Source organism: Amblyomma americanum, chromosome 7 (assembly GCF_052857255.1).
Source record: "Amblyomma americanum isolate KBUSLIRL-KWMA chromosome 7, ASM5285725v1, whole genome shotgun sequence".
Lineage (NCBI taxonomy): Eukaryota > Metazoa > Arthropoda > Arachnida > Ixodida > Ixodidae > Amblyomma > Amblyomma americanum.
Window position 1 is genome coordinate 102596885 of NC_135503.1, and position 24804 is coordinate 102621688.

The following is a 24804-nucleotide window of genomic DNA, read 5'->3' on the forward strand; positions in this document are numbered from 1 at the left end:
CCTCGTTTTTGAGGAATTGGCACTTAGAGGGCTTCAGCTTGAGACCCGCTGCTCTTAGTCACACCAAAACCTGCTCAATATCGCGCAAATGGTTATCAAAACTGTCACTGTATATGATAATGTCATCCATATACACGAAGCACAGCCTCCCCAGAAGACCTGCCAGGATAACATCAGCGGTTCTCTGCCAGACAGCAGGGCTGTTGGCCAGACCCATCGGCATTCTTTTCCATTCATAGTGCCCTGAGGGCGTGTTGAATGCCGTTTTCTCGGCATCTGCCGGATCCATTGCTATCTGCCAGAATCCCGCCGCCATGTCCACTACCGTGAAGTACCTGGCAGAGCCCAGCTGAGAAAGCGTCTCCTGTATATTGGGGATGGGGTATGGATCGATGCGAGTTACGGCATTTAGTTTGCGGTAGTCCACTACCAATCGATACGAGCCATCTGGCTTTTCCACCAATAGTGCTGGTGCTCCCCAGGGTGACTTTGAGTGTTCGACAATGCCGCGATCAATCAGGTCCTGCACCTGCCGCTCTATCTCCTCACGTTGGGAGTAAGGAATCCTGTACGCACGCTGGTAAACGGGCGATGAAGTGCCGGTTTCTATCCTGTGCTTAATAACGCCACAGCAGCCCAAATCCAGGTTGGACGCGGCGAATACTTCCGAGTAGTCGTTCAGCAAACCAGCCAGAGCCTCCCTCTCCCTGGATTTTACGTGAGAAAGATCGAACGACACCTTTGGAGCAGCCGAAGGACTAGCATGCTCTACAGTTGCGAGTGCCGTATCGGTGGGCTCACGTTTCTCTATCGCAGAGGTGAAGAAAGCCAATGTTTTGTTCTTGGGAAGGCTCAGTGGCTGCTGGCTACAGTTAACCACCCGTAGGGGCACTCTGTGGGCGTCATTAACTGTCACGAGGCACGCGGCTGCCTTCAGGCCATTGCTGAGAGAGTCGACCGGCTCAAGCACTCCCACGGCGCCGCTCTCTGCATCTGAAGGCACAAACGCGTACAAAATGTGCTCCGACCAAGGAAGGACGACCTCCTCATCGACCAGCCTGACGGCAACCCGCGAATATACCTTCTCCAATGATCCCACTGTTTGACGGGTGTCAATATCGGTAATGCGAATCTCAGCCCCTCTCCTGTTCAAAAACGGAACTTTTGATCCGCCCGCATTAACCTCTTCCTCAGAGAATGAGACTACTACCTTCCCTTTTCTCAAAAAATCCTGCCCTAATATACCTGACACTCCGTTTGGCAGAGACACCGTGTCCGAGCATACGTAGCAGGGGTGCTCCAATGCAATTCCGCCGAGAGAGAAGTGTAACCGGTAGAGTCCACTTATGCCAAGAGGATCCCCCGTTATGCCTACAAATTTGGTTGCCATACCACCAGACGCTTCCAACACCTCGCGGTCCCCCTTCCTTCGAAGCGTGTTAAAACTGCTCTCCTTAAGCAATGTCACCTTTGACCCCGTATCTATCAACAATTCCATGCAACAACCATTTAACTTGCAACGCACAACAGGGCATGCCTCGTCGGCCACACAAACTACCACCACCTCATCATCCACTGCTCCCTCCCCACGCTCCTCAGGCTGGGGAGGACTATCTAGTTTTTTGTCTCGGTATCTGGAGCCCCGCTGTAGGCTTGCTTAGGGCGTGTCTCGCCTGCTTCTCTTTGTGGCTGCCCACGGCGCACGTTTTGGCAGAACCTGGCGATGTGTCCGCGACCCCGGCAAGCGAAGCATACGATTTCTTCAAACTCTCGCATACCGCGCCTGTAGCTTTGTGGCGGTCTCCGGTTTCCAGCGAATGGGCGCTGTTGAGCGCGCGCTTCAACCTGGCGTTCTACCTGCTGAGATAGCAGCTGTTCTAAGCGATCTAACCGCTCTGTCAAGAGAGCAACCTCAGGGTTGAGCACCGCTCTCTCTATGACGCGTATTCTCGCTGCGGCTGTCGTTAACGCCTCATTTTGTTCCTCATCCAATGCGGCCTCCACGGCTTGGTCGAAATTGCTCGGCTTGCGCGAGAGCACGAACCGGCGCACGGGGTCTTGCAGACCAGCCACGAACAAAGCGGTCATTTCCTCTTTAAGTATATCCTCCGCGTATTTCTTCTTAAGCTGGTCTCCTTCCTCCTCCCTGCTTAACGTATCGCGCGCTAAGCGCTGAAGCCGCGACGCAAACGTTCGCACGTCCTCCCCTACCATCTGTCCGGCGTCACGGAACCTCTGTACTCGCACGTGACGTGGTTCAGTGTCAAAATGCTCAAACGCGAGCTTCTTAAATTCCGCAAAAGATTTTGTGGATTTTACTTTTTCGTCTCGCCATGCAAAATCATGAGCAGCTCCTGCAATCTTACACCTCGCCATTCCCAGCATTTGAGCATCGGACCATCCCCCCATTTTCCCAATCTCTTCTAGCATGGAAAAGAAATCGCAGATTGGAACCCCTGTCTTATCTCCCGTAAACGTCGGAATGACGCTTCCTAATGCCAGCATGCTTGCTCCGAGCGACGGCTGTGGTGTGGGAGCTCCCTCAGATAAAGACATTTTTTTTCAAGCCCTCCGGTGCCTCAAGCCTCTCAAATGGGGGTAAAAGTCCCACAATCAGTCCCGGGATTCCCTTTTGATTACAATTTTGAAGTCATGAATGTCGCAGCATTCAGACGACATTTGCTTTTGAGACCCCACTTCTGACACCAGTGTGATGACCCCCATAATGCGCAGGTCCACACGGGACGGAGAGGCAAAGAGACACCGTATGGCTCAGTTTAAACAAACAGGTATATTCAATAATTACACATGATTAAGATTATACATCAGAGGCTGGGGCGTCCGAGCTTACGTGCCGACGACTTCATGGGGGCGATGGAGTGGCTCCGGAGTTGGGCTCGAGCGGTTGCTGGCAGAAGCTGCACGCCGTCGGGCTTCGGCGCTGAAGGCCCTCTTGGCGAACGATGTCGTCCTGAGCGTCCTTCTTCCGTACTGCTCCTCGATTTTTATATCCTCTTCTCCACACTCCATAGGGTGAGGACGCCCACGCCGGAGGGGAAGGAGGGGGGGGGGCTAGGGCTTTCACTTGGGCGCACAAACATACCACCGCACTTAAAGTCTCGCCCCCCTCACGTGTTGAGTCCGAGGAAAAGAAGGTTGTCTTCGCGGTAGCGCATAGCGTCGGCTGTGGTACGGCGCGCTCTGGCCCGCTGACAGTTCCCGCGGGTAACCGGCCTCCATTCTTCATCCATCAACTGACACTCGCTCCTCAAGGTAAGGCGCGCTCTGGATCGCTGACACTTCCTTTGTCCTGGAATGTGCTCGCGAGGGCCGCCCCTGGAACCGCCACGCCAATTGGGGAGGATAAGCCCGTTTCCCCGCGGCGACGGCGGCGGGTCCCTTCGTTCTGGTCGTCACTCAAAGAGCATGGCTGGGTAATTGATGATGCCGCTGTCACGGCGGCGGGTCCCTTCGTTCTGGTCGTCACTCAAAGAGCATGGCTGGGTAATTGATGATGCCACTGTCATCTGGGTCTCCGTCTACGCCGCGCCGTCGAACGCGGAACCTCGTAGCACACACAAGGAATGTACCTCGTAGCACACACAAGAAATGTACCTCGTAGCACACACAAGGAATGTACCTCGTAGCACACACAAGGAATGTACCTCGTAGCACACAAGGAATGTCACACTTCAGTGCTAGAAACCTGGAATAAATATTATTAAGAACAACAAAATCGGCCAGCATGACAATGTGGAAGCATCCGCTACAGTGATGACAGAAATCTGAACTGTTTGCGATGCTTACTAGTCGGTGACTGAAATATGCAAACTGTGGTAAAAGGCAGCTAAATGAATACGAAACAAAAATAAGTGCTAACTGAGATAGCGTCTGAAAGGTATAGATAAAATGCGACCGTGTGACAGGAGAAAGAGTTGGGGGAAAGTTAAACTCCGTATGTCGTTAATCGGTCCTGTCAGTGGCTGTGCTTGCCCCCGCGGACACGTACACTTTTTCCATAATATGTGAAAGGCCACACGGCATACATGTAAAGCTCAGCTTTATCCAAACCATACGAACGTGCCTGGTGGCCCACGGGCACTGTGTCTGTCTCACATCGCAACTGTCAGGAGTTGGACTCCAGGTTTCTAACCAAAATTTTCTTTTCGGCGCATCAACATCCTAATGGCGTTTGAGTCATGTTGCGTCGATCTGACCGCCTCCATCAAATTTAAGGTGTTAGTCAAAGTTCATTCGACAGCTCCCGCGAGAGGTCATGGCCCTCTCTGCCAAGCAGGCTTTTCCGCGCACACCGGCGACGACGCCATCTCCGCCGCTTTCGCCGCTCAACGAGATCCTTAACGCTACCGCTCAACTTGGTGTATATCGGGGCGTTTAGTCACCGAAAATACCGATCACGTAAAAAGCTCACCTGAAGAGGTACTGGTCAAATGTGATAGGGCTCACTGAAGGCACGAGCATCACTCGTGCGTCCTGCTGCATGGTGTAATATCTCAAGGCTACATCTTTCGATTATCACCTGGGAAACTGGCGACCATCATTTTTATCCTCTTACGAACACTTCTACCGTGCACTGAGCGAGTCTCCCAATGGAGAGAGAAACAACTTTGTTACCATAGAATGTCGGGATGTATCGCAGGTGGGCTTGGTGTGGCCCCCAAGTGTGGGTGACTTCTTTAGCCCACTAAACGAGTGCCATTTGAATGGTCTTGTCTGACCTTCTGAGGAGTTGGTTGCATCCCTCCTCAAAGTGAGCTGGCAGTAAGATTCGTGGAGGCGGGTTTCCCGCGAAACCCCAGAGGATATGCGCCTGGATCGCGATTTCTCCTTGGTTGCACTTTTGACAGGCCGGGACGTATTTCCCGTCTGTGATGAGAAATAATCTGGAATGGATAAGGATTGAATTTGTCTGCAACCTGCGGAGCATGGTGGCTTGCACTCGGATTAAGTCGGGGTGGGGAGGTGGGAATTGGCGTCTCGTCTCTCTGTAGAGGTTGGCGATTTCGGCAAAGGTCTCGGGACCCTCAGCAAGACCGGCTGGATCCGTGGGGCCGGTCGCCTGGTTGGTTAGGCCTCGGGCTAGTAGGTCGACCCCTTAGTTTCCTGAGTTTCCTGTGTGGGTGGGTACCCAGACTAGGTTGATCTTTTGGTTGGAAATGCAGCCGCGAAGGATGCGTGCAGCGGGTGGCAGACAAAACCTGCCGAGAAATTTTGTATCCCTCTTTCAGATTCACTTAGGCCTGTGCACGTACGTGAATCAGCGATGGCCAGCGCGATGGCAGTTTCTTCGGCCGCGTTGGGAGACTGGGCGCGTACTGTGGCGGTAGGGATGAGAGTGGATTGTGGCGTGATTGCACAAGCCATGTATGTGGTTGCATTTCGCCGTGCAACGTCCACGTATATTGCGTGCTCGTCAGCATGGTATGTGACATCGAGTGCTTGGGCTTTGAGCTTCCGCAGCGTATCATGGCGGCCAGGTAGCATGCATTTGGGGATTGTTTTGACGACAAGGCGGCTATGGGCTCCTATTTGATATTGGGCCGTGGGTCGACGTCGCCTCTCAGGTTGATGCTGAGACGGTCAAGTATGAGCCGGCCGTGTTTAGTGCGAGAGAGACAACTTTGTTGTCACGGGTGTCTGGAATTAGGACATGTGGTTCCAGTGTGGCCCCCAGTTAGGGATGACGTCCTGGGCGCACCAAATCAGTGCAAGTTGAGCGGTCTTCTCTGGCTGTGTGAGGAGTTTGTCCAAGCTTTCCGCAGGAGCTGGCAAAAGGGCCCTTGAAGGCGGGTTATTTTCGCATCCAAGTTACTGCACTGTTCCTTCACGTTATAGCGGCATAGTTTGTATTTCCTCAGAAACAGGTGTAGAAAGGCTTGTCCAGATACCGCGACTGTTGCTGCTCCTAGAACAAAAACAGGGTGCCGCCTAAGTGACTTTATTTGAAAGATGACACGCCTTGGATATTAAACAGCCTATATCTCGACGCAAATGCACATATAATGCGGTTTCGGGGCCTGTATCAGGTAACCATATCATTACACTAAAGGTTTGGACAAACTTGTAAATAGAGACGTGGCTGGTGTGAGTTGTTGATACGAGGGGCGTTCATTAAGCTGGTATCATTACTACTATAAATTCATAACAGGCGCACACAATGTTTATGTTTAGATAACTAACAATCTGTCATGGCAAACACATATAAACTGCATTTGTAGCAATCCCAATCGCATGCTTCGATATTTAAGGCGAAATTTTACTATGCCACCGTCCTCTTTAAAACTTCTAGTATATAAATCACTCGTACAGCGAAAACTGGAATATGCATGCTCTGTGTGGGATCCTGGTCTGGAATGTCACACTGCAACGTTGGAGTCTGAGCAAAATCGCTGTTGAAGATTTAAATTTCACAAAAACTCTCGTTTATCAAGTTTATCAAACATGAAAGCTACTTTGAAGTTTCCACTTATTTCCTTAGGAAGAAAAGTGTCTCGCTTATCTCTCTTGCACAAAATTTATCATCAAAATCACCATCTTAAAGAAGCGCTTCTCCCTTAACCTGAATACATTTCGTCCTGTAGAGATCACCTTCTTAAATTTGGCATCACCTTTTCTCGGATGACCGCACATCTCCACTCATTTATTCCCAAGACAAGCAATGAATGGAACCACCCGCCCACATCAAATGCCAAGATTACCGACTCTGTTCTCTTCAAATCTGCTCTCGAAGAATATGTTTACTCCCACTAATCTCCATTTTTCCGATTTATTGTTGTTATTCCTATTTTTCCCCATCTGTATTACCGCAAATCCTGTGTTATAATTACATATATATAGATATTTTTCGTGCATTCCACTCCCTTCTGTAACGCCTCCAGGGGCCTTGAAGGTAAGAAAGAAAGAAATAAGCATCAAAATAAGTGCACGACCATTTAGTTTTTGTGGAATACAGATATGTTCTGTATAGTACCGCGCAACATTCCTTTAGCATCAAAACAAAAATGCAGCGTCTATTTTGGCTAGTTGAATCAAGTGCAGTGATGCGCTTTCTGTATTACAAGAAACCGGACTCCATTAAGATCAATGCCAAGCAGGCGGCGGTGTACGCGGTAACAATTCTCAAGCATCTGACACTGTCTTGAAATGGCGCACACTATTTCCATCAAGTCAAACAATCCCCGACAACGAAGAAGCACTGGCCGAGGGTCGTTAGAAGGTGAACCACGAATTTCGGTGCAAATTTAGGCTGTACTGTGCACTGAACCGCGAATAACTGGAGAAGAAGTGGCGGAGCCCTTATCGAAAAAAGGCTGTGCTAAAAATGGATTCCGAAAACACAGTGTATTAATTTCATATTAATTTCGATTTTTTTGTCCCTATGCTTAAATTGCCATACGAATGCTTGCGAAGTATGCTAGTTGTATTTTGAACATTGTTACATGTGCATCAAAATGCATTTTCTCTCCGCTTCGTATATTTATATACTACATACAGCAACCTACCGCAGCCGTGGCCTTTAGGTGGAGCGCCCGCCTCGGCAGCGGTGGGTTCCGGGTTCGACTCCCGCTACCGCTAGCCTGAACAGTCAGTTTTTTTTCTGCAAAAGATACCAGCGTCACTCCCGGCCAGGTGGTCGGCTCTCTCAGGGTGTGTGCGACGCTTGGAGAAGGAGCCCGCGCCTACAAATCCCGTCGCCATTTGTGAGCACTCGTTGTCATCATGGTTCGCTACAATAGGTTAAGAATATACTAAAAGCACATTAAAGTATTCTGAAAATACATTAAAATCATTACACTGCATTAAAAATATACTAACATATACAATTAATACATTGAAAATATATTCACTTCGGCTCGGCTTAAAAAAGGTGTACTAGTTAGATTCACCGGATAATACAGACCAATGTTGTGAACATCAGAAGTAATGACTGAACTGGTTTTAAGCATCAGGAGACGCATAATCCCAGAAAAAACGCGTTGTCATCAAGACGTCTATGACAGTGGAATGTCACGTGATGGGCCCATAGAGTTTCTTACTATTAACTTGAGGGAAAGCTAGCGCCCGCCTATGATGATTTGCATGGAGCTTCCTCGAGACCACCTGAACCACCATGAGCACTCTAGGCATCATAGGGTGGAGAGCTAGCAACTGCAGCACCACAACATTTGGCCAAAAAATAATGAAAAACAAACGTTGTTCAATAATCAAGATTGTCCTAGCATTCAATATCCTGTCTATAAATTGGAACAAACGAGCAGAAAACCATGCAAATATAAAGTTTCCCCATAATAAGCGATGGCTTGCTCTCCTATTGGCCAAGTATTGCAAAAAACAAGAGGCAAAATTTTGTGCCTAAAAGGCGTTTTTTTAATTAATATGTTTTTAAAAAATTTTGTCTCTTCAACACATTAAAAGGTTTTTTAATGGCACTTCAGAAACCAAAAACATTTTATTGGCGTCGTGTGCTGTAGCGTTTCCGCTATTATGGCTTTTGCGCACTACGTTTGCGCCAGTCGTCTGCATCGTTGACGGAACGGAACATCTCAGTAACGCCACTTTCTGTTCCTGAAGAAAACCGACTGTCCCGCAACAAGTAGCTCATCACCGTATGGTGCTTTCAGTGCCCATGGTGGCTCAGGTGCATCGCCGCCAGCTTTCCCTCTTGTTAATAGTAAGAACTCCATGGATGGGACCTGAACGGCAAAGACGTCGCCACACAGGTAATGCCGACGGCAAGTGACGTCTGCAAACAGGAACTGCTCCGTCAAGCGTGTAACTTAGCTTGGCTGATATTCACCCCCCGAGAGGAGACACATTATCTTGTTCGGTGAGGCGCATTTTCGGCTAAAACTGTGGGCCCCCAAATTATCGCACAATTGTCAGAGTGGTCGCTTATGAATCTGTGGTCTATCTAGAACCGAATTGGTAGTCCTAACTTGCGTCAGGAATCGGTCAGGAGTCGAATTGCGAACGAAATAATACATGGGCGTCTCGGGGATACGGTTAGCCTTGCCAGTCGGGGCCGTTTTCGCTGGCATGCTCGGGCCCGGAGGTGCGCATTGACGCCCTTACCGGTATAATGCTATCACGCTATCCACACGTAATTTAAATTAGTGGTGATTGCTTTCCTGCAAGAAGTTACCATAAGTGAATGGACGACAGTAAAGGGAGAGTTTTCACGGTTCCTGGAAACGTGATTTCAAGCACTAGGTGGTTTCGAGTGCCACGGCAGCTTGAAGTGTGCTGAACGCTGATGCGGACTGCCCAATTGTAGGAATTGAAGTATACTTTCGACGAATTGATTTCGTATTTACCAAAGCACAATTTAAATACGTTGCCAACATGCTAATGCGATTTCCCCAAACGCGATTTTCAGCACCAGGTTATTCAAAGCAGCTTGGAGTGTGCTGCAAATATGTATACGCGGACAAGTATACATTCAATGAATTAATTTCGTATTTACGAAATCACTCTTTAAATACATTGCCAACATGTCATTTCGCGAAATGCTATTTCCACCACCAGGTTTTTCAACGGCCGCTTGCATTGTGCTGCAAATATGTTTCCGCGGACAGCTCATTCGTAACACTGAAGTACACTTTGAACGAATGATTTCGTATGTACGAAAGTACACGTTCAACACATTCCCAACAAGACATTTGCCGAAACCCGATTTCGAACACTAACTGTTCAACGGCCGGCTGAAGTGTGCTGCAAATATGTTTACGTGGACAGCTCATTCGTTAGAATTGAAGCATACTTTGGAGGAATTAATGCCTTACTAGCGAAAGTACACTCTCAATAGATTCCCAACAAGCAAAGGCCATTTCCCGAAACCCGATTTCGAGCACTGGATTGTTTTACAGCTTCTAAAAGTGTGCTTCAAATCTGTTTAAAAGACTGCCCATTTATTAACTTTGAAATATATTTGAGAAGAATTAATTTCATATTTACGAAAGTACACTCTTAACACAGACTAAAACCACATATATATTTCTTCACGTACTTGAAACGTGCTCGAAGCATGCTCTAAGTGACGTATTTTTGGAAAACTTTAAGAATATATTTCAAATACAAAGCGTAAAAGTTCAGAAACATATTTCCGTCATATATTTAGTGCATTCATGTATACAAAATATTTTCGAAATAAATTATAAATTTCCCGCCGTATATTCCAAACGTAATAGTTTTCACTAATGGAGCAGGTTAACGTGAGTGAGGGCTCACTGCGCAGCGTCCTTCACAACAAATTGCACATGACAAAGGCTGCCGCGCACTCGAAAAATCTGTCCCTCTACTCTTTGACAATGCACCGGCTGATTCAGTACAGGCGACGGTGACACACGGGTTCAAGTTAGGCTATGAAAGTTTGCCGCACAGGCGCAAAGTTTCCCAGGTGGAACTATGTTGTACCAATATAAGACTGAAAACTGCCTCCGTCAGCCGCTTGGACCGGTACACACGCAAGAGCAAATTCTGAATGATTAAAAGCCCACGTTTGGGCGATAACGCTAGCCTACTTGCCTAGCTTCTCTCGTAGTCCATACAGCTGACGCGGCCACGTTTGGCTTCGTCACAGTGCCGTCATTCATGGAATATACACGCGCAGGGAAGGTGGCGCCAAATAGCACTACGAGTGCATGACAAAACTGCTTCCTCCTGTCGCTAGGCAGTGTTACGGTGCTGTGATCGGCGTGGCAAACTTCAGCGCATGTTGCCCAACCCCATGTTAGCCCGACCTCGCACCACGTGACTTTTTCACCTTCCCTCACACGAAGAGCACGCTGAGCGGGAAATATTCAGGGGCGGTGAAGATATAATTTCTCCAGTGTAGCGAGGAGATTGACAGTGATTGTCTACTTCAGCTCATTCATCACTGGCAGAAGTGCGTGGCGTCCATAGCAGAATACATACAGATAGTTTAAGCTCTCATTTAAGGCTGACATTTTTATCGGTGTTTCTTCATTGCAGCAACCGAACTGAATGAACGCCCCTTGCATATAAATGTGACGAATCTCGCGGTGCCTGCGGCTCCAAGCCACCTGCATTGACATTCATCATATCTGCTCTCAGCAAGAGCGCCAGTTCACAGAGCAGGCAGACAGTGCAACCTAAACAACCGGCGTAGCATGTCAAAAAATTCACAAATAGAGAAAGCAAACGTAGAATTCATGACATGATACCCGTCTGGCCAGTCGTTCATGGTCCCGGAGATGTCATATGCATGAAAAAATGAAAATCGCTGGCCCTCTCTTCGAAGGCTGGACTTCATAGCCCAGCAGTCAGCTGTGATCGGGAAAGCTTCTCTTATTCTGGGCTTCTTCAGCCCCTCATACCTTTCGCGGACAAAATATGGGCTTGGTAACCTGTACTTTAGCTCCGTGGGCCGCGTTATTGTGATCCTTTTTTTTTTACATACACAGCATGTTCACGAACAATGACTACTTCCTCCAGGATAAATGGTATATTACGTCTGCTTTGGCCACGTTTCGATGGAGGCGAAACGCAAGAGGCGCCCGTGTGCTGAGCGATGTCCGTGTACCTTAGAAATATCTAAAAGGTAAAAATTATTCTGGTGCCTTCCCCTGCAGCACTTCATTCTCCTTTCCTTCTTCCCCTCCCTCCTTCATTCCTTTCCTTACGGCGCGGATCGGGTGTCCATCGAGATTTTAAATAGATTCTGCACCAATTCTCTCCCTCAAAAACCAGTGTTCAATTTTTGTTGGCCTAGAGTATGTATTATTCCTAAATGTGTGCGCTCGCAGCCAGAGCCAAACTGGTAGAAGCCACATATATATTGCTTCTTGCAAACAGCCCGACGTTATCGACATATGAAGCAATCATCTCTCCAGTATTCTTTTATTTCCTTTACGATTTCTTTCGTAGGCTGTTTGCATCCTTCTCCCTAAAGATTAATTTGAATGTAGTCGAGCTCCTTTAAGCTTGCATGAGCGTTCTAAAGCTCAGATAGCTATGAAACTGTAATAGTTGTACCCTATAGGCGACGGTGGGCAAGTTCTTCCGCGCGGCCTGTCTCCAACAGCGTAATATAATAGGTTTTTGGGACCACTGCTACCTTTCAGTCTGCGTCAGCGTTGGCAAGACGCCTGATTGCGAAATGAAAAATGTATATGACGAAATCATATGCTGTTTTACACATATAACCACAACATACAATTCATTTCTCTTCAGGACCACAGCGAAGAACAGAAATCATAAACATAACAGTGCGGATCAAAGAAAGCATTGTGTTATGCATCCTGTTCCTGTGACTCCTCGGCACTATTTTGTGGTTCTAGCACAAAAAGTGCACCATACGGCACACGTATGCCTTTTGTTGTTTAACCTGAAATATTTGCATTATATACGCCTCGGAACTGCACTGAAGATTCTACAGTCTATTCCTCCAAAACAGGGTCCTACATTGGACGCCTTCTTGATTGCATTGTGCTCGTAAAAATTTATTTTTTGGTGCCTTTCCAATAAATTCTTGCGTTAGGCAGCACTAAATTTTCAGTTTCCGTTTCTATCCTCTGTCACGAAATGGTGGCGCACACTTTCATTATTTATTTAGAACAAAGACTAGTCCTTTGAGCGGAAATATCAACAGAGCAGGTTCGCAGCTTTGGAAACCTTGTTTTCCTGATCTATCCTGAGTAATCCTGATCTATGTTTGGCATACAATGCCGTCAGGCGGCAGGGTCGCCCACATTATAAAACGCATCACCGTTTCGGAGCTTACTTTGAGCCGTTTAGAGTCTGAGTTCTTTGTGTATTAGCTGACTCCTTAGCGCATTAATAATAATTGTTTTTGCAAAACTGAGAAGCCTAGCGCTCGGGAGCTAAGTTTTCCTTAATTCGTGCCCGAGAACGTGGAAGAAAAAACGAGTTTTTTCACGCGAACAATGTCACTGAACGTGCATAGAAAGAAATAGGGCGGCGTTAGCAAGAGCTGTTCTAAGAGAGCAATAGGTAGGAAATTCTAGTGTCTCGAACCGTTGCTGTTTTCTCCTGCGTAACATCCCCTCCCTGCGTTATAAAAGCGGTCTTGGTCCAAACTAATTTCACCAATTTATTTCAAACCCAAAGTAAGCCCCTGAAAACATCCAGCTGGTAAAGTAGCATAAAAACTGCTGTGATCATTGGCAAAACGTGCGAAGACATTGCGTATTAAGCTCTAGCAAATAAAGCTATGAAAAACGAAACGTCATCGTTAATTCCGAAGAAGTCTAGGCGAGAGGAACGAGATTCTAAATGTGGGAGCTCTGAGCGCCTGCGTGTAATTTGTTTCGCAAACAAAAACAATCAACAGGAAATTTCCGCGTAAGGGCGAGCATTTTCCTGAAGTGGAGCATAACGTAATATATATGTCATTTGGCAAGAATGAACAGTCATCGCAAGTCATGTATAAATTTATGCTGATGGCACGTACAAGTAAGCATTGCAAGCGCAAACCTCTCATTAAGATTTCAGAAATAATATTACTATAATTCCCGCCGAACTGTCATAGGCGCTCCGCTATTACGTTTGTATTGAGTACATACCATATTTGTTCAAAGCATAACTGCGCTTTTTGATCTGGCTATTGTGCTCCGATGCACTGCGTAAGAAATTGCAGAGATAATCATAGCCATGCAGTTGGCTTGATATAGAAGGAAAATACATAAAGATATCCAGCGCACGGCCCTCTGAGCGGCATCTTAAAAAGGATCGGCAAAACGTTTGCAGGTGTGTTTTCACCTGCTAGTTTTTGTTTTGAAATATGCGTTCTATTCATAATACAACAGTTAGATTCTACACTTCATTGAAGAACGAGGAAAGAAATTCGTTTATTCCAGCAGGGCAAACAAACCGTATGCTGCAGGGGCAGAGACTAAAAACAGTTGCGCCGGACGAAGGCCTCTGTCTCTCTGCAGTCGGCAGACGTTCAGTCATACTACCGCATAATAACAGAATAATGCACACAAACAAAAAATCTGTATAAGGAAAATCAAAAGAAAACACAACACTGGAAATATACACCACAATAGCAATATGTACGACTTAAATGAAGTTATATTTAAAAAAGATTTCTTTCCGTACAGTTATACATAGACTGTTACACACTTATATGAAGATTATACACCCAGGAACAGGATTCAAGACAAAAATAGATTAAATACCTTAGTGCAATAAAAGGATATTTTTTGCGGACAAATGGCCATGATAGCATTCAATCCCCGTACAGAACACCGGTAGTTATTCAGACATCTTTATTGTGCTTTTTGAAACTTACTATAGTGGTTCGGAAATTTACTACATCTTCTAATTTATAAGAATAACAACCTTCTGCTATGCGACTGTTTGTTTTGCATAGTTCGTTCTTGTTCTCGGCGTGCGTGTTTTATTATGTCTCAATGGATAGACAGAATTTTCTTCCCTATAGCATAAGTACAGATTTCGGAGTTTCATAAACTGCAGCAGCTTGTAGTAGTGCAGAGCTGGTCGGCCCTCATCATTTCCATCATCATCATCATCATCATCTTCGTCATCATCATCAGCCTGAATGCACTCACTGCAGGGCAAAGGCCTCTCCCATGTCTCTCCAATTAAACCGATCCTTTGCCAGCTGCGCACACCCTAAGCCTGCGAACTTCTTATCCGCCTACCTACCTTTCTGCCGGCCCCTGCTACCCTTGCCTTCTCTTGGAATCCGCTCCGTTACCCTTAAGGAGCAGCGGTTGTCTTGCCTTCGCATCACATGCCCTGCCCAAGCCCACTTCATCATCTTGATTTCGACTTGGATCTCATTAACCCGCGCTTGTTCCCGCACCCACACAGCCCGATTCCGGTCTCTTAACGTTACACCTATCATTTTTCTTTCCATGGCTTGTTGCGCGGTCCTTAACCTAAGCTGAACCCTTTTCGTTAGCCTCCACGTTTCTGCCCCGTAGGTTAGTACCGGCAAGATACAGCTGTTATACACTTTTCTCTTGAGGGTTATTGGTAAACTGCTATTTATGATCTCAGAGAACCTGCCATATGCGCTCCACCAGATTATTATCCTTCTAGTTATTTCCCTCCCATGATACAGATCAGCGGTCACTAGCTGCCCTAAGTAGACATATTCCTTAACCAGTTCCAGCGCCTCACTTCCAATTGTGAACTGCTGCTCCCTTGCTAGGCTGTTGAACATAAGTTTGGTTTTCTGTATATTAAATTTTAGACCCACCGTTTTGCTCTGCCTGTCTAACTAATTGATCAAGCTTTGCAATTTATCTCGTGAGTGACTCAGCAATGCAATGTAGTCAGCGAATACCAGATAGTTTAGGTATTCTCCATTAACTCTTATCCCCAACTGCTCCCAATTCAGGCCTCGGAATACCTCCTGTAAAGAGGTGTTGAATAGCATTGGCGAGATCGTATCTCTTTGCGTGACACCCTTCCTTATTGGAATTTTATTGCTGACTTTATTGAGGATTATGGTAGCTGTGCTGTTCCTATAGATACCTTCCAGCATTTTCATATAAGGCTCTTCTACAACCTGATTGCGCAATGCCTGTATGACAGGTGAGGTTTCAACTGAGTCGATTGCTTTCTCGCAATCAACGAAGGCTATATATAGGGATTTGTTATGTTCGGCGCATTATCATTTGATTGATAGTGTGAATATGATCTATTGTGGATTATCCTTTAAGAAAGCCTGTTTGATCATATGCTTGATTAAAGTCTCAGGTTGCGCTGACTCTATTAGCGATTATTTTAGTAAATATCTTGTATACAAGGAACAGTAAGCTGATCGGGCTCTAATTTTTAAAGTCCTTGGCGTCTCCTTTCTTATCAATTAAGATAATGTTTGCGGTCTTCCGAGCTTCTGGTAAAGCCAAGGTCATAAAGCATTGCGTATACAGGGTGGCTTGTTTTTCTGCCACAATTTCCCCTCCGTCCTTCAACAGATCTCCCTGCTGTTACCTGATCCTCACCAGCTGCTTTTCCGCTTTGCGTTGCTCCTAAGGTTTTCTTTACTTCCTCTTTCGCTACTGGCGGGATGACTCATTGCTGTTCGCTACTGTCTCGCTCATTAATGCTTTGACTACATTCACTACAGTATAGATTTGCAAGGACACTTCGGCTACTTTAACTATCTTATCCATATTGCTAATGACATTGCCCTCCTTGCCTCTAACACATACGCCAGATTTTTACCAATGCCTACTTTCCTGTTCACCGCTTCCAGTCTACCTCCGTTCTTTATGTCCTTATGTCGGCTACGTTGCGCTTATTTATCAAGTTCGATAGTTCTGATAGTTCTATCCTGTCTGTAGGGTTAGACGCCCTCATGCTTTGGCGTTTCTTAATCAGATCCTTCGTCTCCTGAGATAGCTTGCCGGTATACTGCCGAACCGTCCTGCCGCCTACTTCTACTGCGCACTACGTAATGATGGCTGCCAGATTATCGTTCATTCTAGGGACACTAAGATCGTCTCCCTCAGTTAAGGTTGAATATCTGTTCAGCGGTGAAATCCTGAATTACTCTATTTTCTCTCTTCACTTCTTCACTACCTTCTTCCGTACCATCCTAAGCGAATTTGAGACCTTGCCATTCTTTGGTCGCTGCAGCGCACCTTTCCGATGACGTCCACATCCTGATCAATGCCAGGTTGAGCGCATAGTATGATGTCAAATGAATTTTTAGTCTCACCATTGGGGCACTTCCAGGTCCACTTCCTGTCATCGCGTTTGCACAATAAGGTATTCATGACCCATAAATTATTTTTAACTTAGAATTCTACTAATAACTCTCCCCTGCTATTCCTATAACCTATCCCATAGTCACCTACCCCCTGGTTGCCATCATGCTTTTTGCCCACCTTCGCATTGAAGTCGCCCATCAGTACAGTGTGCTGTGATTTTGATTTGTTCATTGCCGATTTCACGTCTTCATTGAAACTTTCGACGGTCTGGTCATCATATCTGGCTGCAGGTGCGTAGGCCTGCACCACCTTCAGCTTGTACCTCCTATTGAGCCTAATTACGATAGCTGGCACTCTCTCGTTAATACAATAGAGCTCTTCTGCAATGCCAGCTATATCCTGATTAATGAGGAATTCCACACCTAGTTCTCGTCTATCCGCTAATCCACAATAGCACAGTATGCGCCCGTCCTTTAGTACTGTATACGCCTCACCTGTCCTCCTGACTTCACTGAGCCCTATGGTATCCCATTTAATGCCCGCTAGTTTTTCGAACAGCACTGCTAGGCTATCCTCACTAGATAAGGTTCTAGCGTTGAACGTTGCCAGGTTCAGATTCCTGTGGCGGCCTGTCCGGAGGCAGAGATTCTTAGCACCCTGCGCTGCGTCACAGGTCTGACCGCCACCTTGGCCAATTGCTCCGAAGCCGCTGGGAACTGAAGGCCGAATTTTCACTGGTGTGATCATAGGAGGTTGTGGCCATGTACTACATCAGGGTGGCCAAATCGTGTTCTGGTGAGGGAGTGCGTTGGCGGTTCTGGTCACGCAGCTCAGGCCGCACCCCAGGCATGGTTGTGCAATTCCATCGACACGCGGAGTTTTGTTGCGAAAGCAAAACTATGACAGCCAGCGAGCCATTTGCCATATGCCGTGGCTCACGAACGACCTTGAGCCGCCGTCGCCTACCAACGCCGCAGCCGCGCTCCAAAAGATGGCGCCTCCGTCGACGCCGTTGCCGTCGCCGCTCGCTTTACCAGATGTGCTCCGCTGGCGCAGAGAGAGAGGAGGTGTCGCCTCGCAGGGACTATAGATATATATGCTTTCGCCTCAGTGGATTCTTACGCAACTATGATATCTGATACCTGATTTAATATCTGCTGCGGGTCCTTGGACCTAAGATATTAAACTTATTTTTGGAATATGGCGGAGTGTTTGGATTCAAGCACTTTGGCACGGGTCGGCCGGGTATTGCACTGCCTCCGGAATCGGCCCGGGGCGTATTATCGTGCGCCTTTTCTTTCTTTGCTCTTTATCCTTTAACTCTCCTACTTTCAGCACACGGCAGCGAGAGTGGCTCGGCTTGGGCCAGTAGGCAGGCCCGTGCACTTTCCTTTTCTTTCTTCCTATCAGCAACAGCAGCAGTAGCAGCAGCAGTTGATGCTAGTTGTAATGGAGAGCACGAGACAGAGGCAAGAACTAAAGAACGAAGCGAGGAAGAGACAACGCGCTCAAGAGACGGCAGAAGAACGCGCCGCACGACTCGAGAAGCGGGGTAACGATGATGCGGCCAGAAGTCTTGCCACGTCCCGGAGTGACTATTAAACTGCGGAAGAGACCAGTTTGAGTTCACGAGACCGCCGGAATGAGATGCTGCGTAGACTACGTTCCGAAGAAACAAAACTTTCGCAATTCAACTAGGGTTAAGCAGAGCTAAACCACAGCTAATTTTTTTTATTCCGCTGCAGAATTGCGCGGCACCGGGATTCCAAGCCCGGTCCTCTTGCACGCTAAGCGGATGCTCTGCCCCTAGGCTGTCGCTGCTTCTTTAAAGATTTTATATTTTAAGAACAATGAATTTCGTAGAAGCTGGCAAGGCCCATAATAAGTTCCATAGCAACGCAATATTTTCTTCTGTAGTAATAAAAGTTTAGTGTAATTAGTCTTTGTAGTGGTTCCCCACACAATCATACCGTAGAAGAGTTTTGAATAGAACCGTGTGTTATACAAGAGTTGCTTTGTCCAAAGGGGAATATATGTGCTACTCTGTATAAACAACCAACGGTTCGTGCCAGTTCAGTTATTAAACGGCTCACATGTGGCGTCCATGACAATTTTTCCTGAAATACACGAATAGGAGTTTTTTGTTCTTTAACCGAGAAAAGTCACTGCTAATTAAACTTCTCTGGTATTGTACTCTGTAACGGTTTATTAACAGGGCGAGAACAATATAGGTTGTTTTTTTTTAAAATCAGTTCCAGTCAGTTTGCTTTTACCCATTTGGAGAGGTGCATAAGGTAGTTTTTCACTTCGGTTTCGAGTAGTGATAAATCATGCGAAGTGAAAAAAATATTACAATCATCTGCATACATAATGACTTCTAGTGATGCGTGTATTTTGACAATGTAATTGATATACGTTAGGAAGAGCAGCTGCTCTAATATAGAACCCTGTGGAACACCTTGAGTTAGTTTTAGCTGTGATGAACTCGAGCCTCTTATGCGTACGATATGTGAGCGATCATAAAGATAAGAAGAGAAAAGTTGCAGGGCAATACCACGTACACCATACATAGAATATTTCTTTATTAAGATGATTAGATGTAATCAAAAGCCAATTTGGATATCCAAAAAAACTCCGGCTGTGTATTTTCTATCCTATATGTTAGAAATTATTTTATCCTTAATGTATGATAAAACTAGCTCTGTAGACTTTCATTTCTAAAAACCATATTTAATTTCCATAATAATGTTGTGTTTATTTAAAAATGATGCCAACCGGCTATGAATAACACCTTCAAAGATTTTTGACAGCGTTGATAGCATAGATATGGAGAGATAATTTGGTTTGGTTTAGTTTTGGTTTAAGGGGGTTTAACGTCCCAAAGCGACTCGGGCTATGAGAGACGCCGTAGTGATGGGCTCCGGAAATTTCGACCACCTGGGGTTCTTTACCGTACACAGACAAACAGTACACGGGCCTCTAAATTTTCGCCTCCATCGAAATTCTACCGCCGCGGCCGGGATCAAACCCGCGTCTTTCATGCCAGCAGCCGAGCGCCATAACCACTCAGCCACGGCGGCGGCTGAAGGGAGATAAATTTCCAGGTTCTCAGTTCAGCCGCCTTTATATAGTGGAGTGACTCTTTCTGTTTTTAATGTTCTTGGAAACAGGCCTGTGGATAGCGTAAGATTTATAACGTAGGCCAAACAATCAGATTCTACAGTAGATATAGATTTCAACTCAATCGAGCCAATGGCATCTGCTCCAGGAGCAGCGTTATTTTTCAGCTTGTTTATTTAGATCTACACTTCATGGGGACTTTTTGGATGCATATAGACTAACCTAACGGTGTTATGACCAATACTGATTGACCTTCAATGTTCAATGCTGTATAATTATTAGAGCCAACTTTTATGAAATGCATGTTCACAGCGTTGGCGAGAGCGCCACCGCGCGCAACAGTTGCCATAAATTTGGATTTCCATAATATTTGGACTGCTCTTGCTTCCTTAGCTTTCTTCGGATCAGGTGTCAGTGTAAGCTGGCATTTTCTTATTTTCAAAAATAAAGCTGGGTCTCTTTTATTTATAAACCCATGGTACATTTTATCCTTTTTTCATGCGACTCTAAAGAAGTGAATTCATCCATGGCTTCCGAAATTGTTTGTTTCTGCGTGAAGTGACGCTTTCTTCTATAAATGCTGCATTATACAACGCGCGTAACTAGGCTAAGAATCCGTCAAATCTCTGCCAGCGTCTTTTTGTTTGTAGATTCAACTCCAGTCAGTTCTTTCGCCTAAGCGGAAGAAGCACTGCAGTGTTGCACCAGTGATTTTTCGAGGCGGATGAAGCAGCGCATCCGGATTATTTCTACTTTTCTTTTGGGATACCGCTGTAAAGAATACTGGCAAATGAATGCTCAAGTCAAATGAGAGCATGCCAAAATAAAATTCATGACGTTCTAGTTTTGTTGCGCATATATCTAGCAATGTTGCACTATGTGTAGTTATTCTTCCTCTCAAGCGTACACTATCTTCAGAATTGTATGTGGAAAAGAGTGTTTTTAGTTCATTTGCATATAAATCATTAGAGGATAGGACAATGTTTGTTTCCCAGAATAACGTATGAAGGCTTCTTTAGGACCAAGAAAGCAGAAAAACATGTCAAGAAAGTAGAAGAATTTTCTTTTGTGTCCCAGTGGTGGCCGGTACACTACAAAAATGGCAAATATTCCAACTCGTGCTCCTAGGCATTCGATATGTTGTGATATAAATGAGAAGTCTTCTAATAATTCGTAAGAGAGTGTTTCATTACAGCACACTGAAATTCCTCCGCCTCTCTCGTGTTCGTAATACACGTACCGAGGGAAGTAGCCGGGGAAACGGGGTGCATCATTAGGAGCTGTAATCCTTGTCTCGGAAAAGGCTTAAATGTCATAACTGATTTTGAACGGTTCAAGAAATGTATTTATATCATCACCCTTACTTTTTATACTTCAAATGTTCAGATGAATCGCGGAAACGACACTATCCTTACTGCTGTGCAGGTTTTTGAATTCTTTGGAGCTTTAATAGCTACACATGTATTGAATAGATGTGCGCTGATGTTTTTACTGGTTCTTTTGCCACTGTTACGCAGAAATCATGGCCAAGTCAGCATGGCAAGCGATCAGTATACCCATGAGCACTCTTCTTTGCGGGCAAGTATTTTTCCGCCCGAAGTCCAGACAAACTTCCAACCATTTTCTTTTTCTTGATTGCAGCAGCCAGCAGTACCTTGTTTGCCTGGGTAAGTTGCTCGTTTACCGAAATTGATTCTCCTGTTTCATCGCCCAGCACAGTGCTATCAATTCTCTTTTTTCTACATGTTTTCAGGACGTCGTTTCGCTTGCTCCTGCGCATAAATCGCGCGGTTACAATTTGCACATCTACTTGTTGCACGTGAACCCAGTGGCATGCATCGATATCATCAGTGTCAACCTCTTCGCCAACAAACTCGCCGATCTTCTGAACTACATTGTAGGGATCGATTGCTGGGCCGACACCTTTTATCTCGAGGTTGTTTAACAGCTGATATTGCTCAGTATCTTCATATTTCCGCGCAAGGCGCTCGTTTTCGGCCTTGAGTTCCTGGCTTTGGCTTAACATCTCTCGCATTTCTAGTCTTAGCTGCTTTAATTTATCGGCTGTGTTTTTCACATCCGTGCAAACATTGGTGCAAAATGAAACGCTGTCTTTTAGTTCACGCAATTCTCCCCTGAAATCGCCTTTAAAATGCTCAAATTCTGTACTTTAATCTTGCATGTATTTCTTGTCTGTATCTCTTTCGGACAGTTTCCCAGTATTTTTCATGCTCCCTTTGCCCATATCAAACATATCACACAACTCGGGCAGTTTTGATAGCAATGCACAATGAAAGTAAAAAAACTAGTTACAACCTAATGTACACAACAATTCCCGCCTGTAATAGCAGAGAACGTTCCTTAGGTCCGTGTGCTTGGTGCACTGACTCCGAACTGCGTGGCGAGCCCGTTTAAGACGCCTTTTTATTCCTCATTTTATTTCTCCTCACGTTTATTTAGCAATTGACACCCAAAGAAAATAGATATGCTATTGAAACCCAATTTTAAACATGTACCTTGAATTGCGAGCATCAAACAGAGAACCTCTAAATTAGAAACAAGGAATTTTGACAACCGACTGGAGCCGGACTGGTTCCTGAATAGTAAACATCGCCGAGGACAGCACAAAAGGACGGGATAAAGCGTAAACTGAATGACACAGACAGCCCACATAAGTACAAAATACTGGCTTTTAAGAATTGATCGCAAAATATAAAACCGGCATGGCATTCGTAGGCAGTTTTTATTAGAGATATATATATACCATTTTACTCCCCCTTCCATGAGCGGGTATCTTTGTAACACGGCGGAATTGATGGGGATCGGACTCTGGCTGGACCTGCTGCTCACCCTCGACCCTCCGCCGCCCAGGAGTGCTCTGCTGTGCGACTCCCGCGCCGCCCTCAGCCGCCTGCAATCTAACGGCCGCGGTACCCCACTAGTGGCGGAAATTCGCTCGCGCATCGAGCGCCTCGCGCAGAGATGATGTGCCGTGCGTGCACAGTGGGTGCCCGGTCAATGCGGCATCGCCGGCAACGAAGAAGTTGACGACCTCGCGACCGCTGCACATCAACTACCTGCCAGCGATCTGCACCTTGCGCTCGAGGACGTCCGTGTGGTCATCCACGACCATCTCCAAACGCAGCACCCCGACCTAAACATCGCAGGAGGTGAGCGCATCAACAGCATCACTGGCTGTCTCGCACTTACGCGGTCGCAACGTGTAATGATCCTCCGTGCGCGCATTGGCTGCGTGTGGCACGGCGAACGACGGGTGCGTCACGGAATCGCGACGAATAATGTGTGTGGATAATGCGGTGCAGTGCGCACTAGAGCACCTGCTCCTTCACTGTGCCGCACACGCCGATGCTCGTCGCGATATGCTTGCGACCTATCGGGCGCTGGGCATGTATACTACCAGGCTACCTCAAGACGCTATTGTGGCTGCACGGCAGTGCGCGCACCCGTTAGCGAACCTTGGTGAGTCTGTGTGTGTTCCTCGAACAGACGGTCTTGACGTCCCGTCTGTTCTCCGCCAGGTAGATAGACGCAATGACCGAACGGTCCACGACTTCTACCTTGGACGATTAACTGGACGCCCCACTCCAGTTGTAGTCAACATAGTGCGGTACGCGTGTGTTTTTATCGCTTCATCATGAACTAATCACGCGCAGAATCTGGGCACATTTCTTATTGTGTAAATAGTTTGTGTATATTACCTCTCCCCCTATACTCTCTTGCTGTCCCCTCATCTCTTTCATTTCATTTCTTCATTCTGCCTGATATCCTTTATTTCCGCTGCCCCAGCTCAGGTGCTTCAGTATCGATGGCAGATACCGGGGATAGCAAAAAGCTTTTCCTTTCTTTTTCTTATTTTTTCAACAAAAACCGCTTACTACTACTGTGATATCTTAAGACCTTACTAAAAGCAAAACGTCACCGACCTCCGCGTGCGCATCTGTATGATGCCTTCAACTGCCAACCGTCGGAGGTTGCAGGTTGCTGATGGCTCTTAGTGAGCTTTTCCTGACCACTTGCAGGAGGAGTGGTTGGTGAGGTCGGAATATGAATGACACAGAAAAATAAATAAAAAATTCAGCGGGCGCTTTGATTACATAAGTGTGGTGAGGGGAAAGCTTTTAGCGCGGTGTTGCTGGTTGTGTCACTGATGTGTCGTTATAAAAATAATATTAATATAATAATTGGTTTTTGTGGAAAAGAAATGGCACAGTATATGTCTCATTAGCCGTGGATACCTGAACAGCGCCGTAAGATAAAGGAGGGAATGAAAGAACAAAGGAAGAAAGAGGTGCCCGTAGTGGAGGGCTGCGGAATTATTTCGACCACCTGGGGGTCTATAACTTACTCTGACATCGCACAGCACACGGGCGCCTGAGCGTTTTGCCTCCATAAAAACGCAGCCGCCGCGGTCGGGTTCGATTCCGGGAACTCCGGATCAGTAGACGAGCGCCCCTACTGGTCCGGAGTTCCCGGGTTCGAACCCGACCGCGGCGTCTGCGTTTTTATGGAGGCAAAACGCTAAGGCCCCCATGTGCTGTGCGATATCAGTGCACGTTAAAGATCCCCGGGTGGTCCCGTTAATATGTTAAGTACACAATTGTGAAACTGAAATGCTGGAGACACTGGAGGGCGCTTAGGAGGCATATGCGTCTGATTCGACGCCTTTCCGCCAACACTATCCAGCGTCCTAGACATATATGAGTTTGGGCAGAAAAAAAAAGAAAGATAATGTTGCCCGGCCCGCACCACCAATGGCACGACGGGCTTAGCGTCCTAGACAAATTAAGATGAGGCATAAAAATAATCAAAATAAAAGAGCCTCTGCCTGTGCCACAAGTTTAACAGGCTTCCTACACAAGTATAACAAGCGTCCTAGACATATATTAATGTTGGCAAAGAAGAAGAAAGAAGGCGTCCTAGACAAGAAGAACTACATATACGCTGGCAGGAAGTAGCGGAGTGGTTAGCA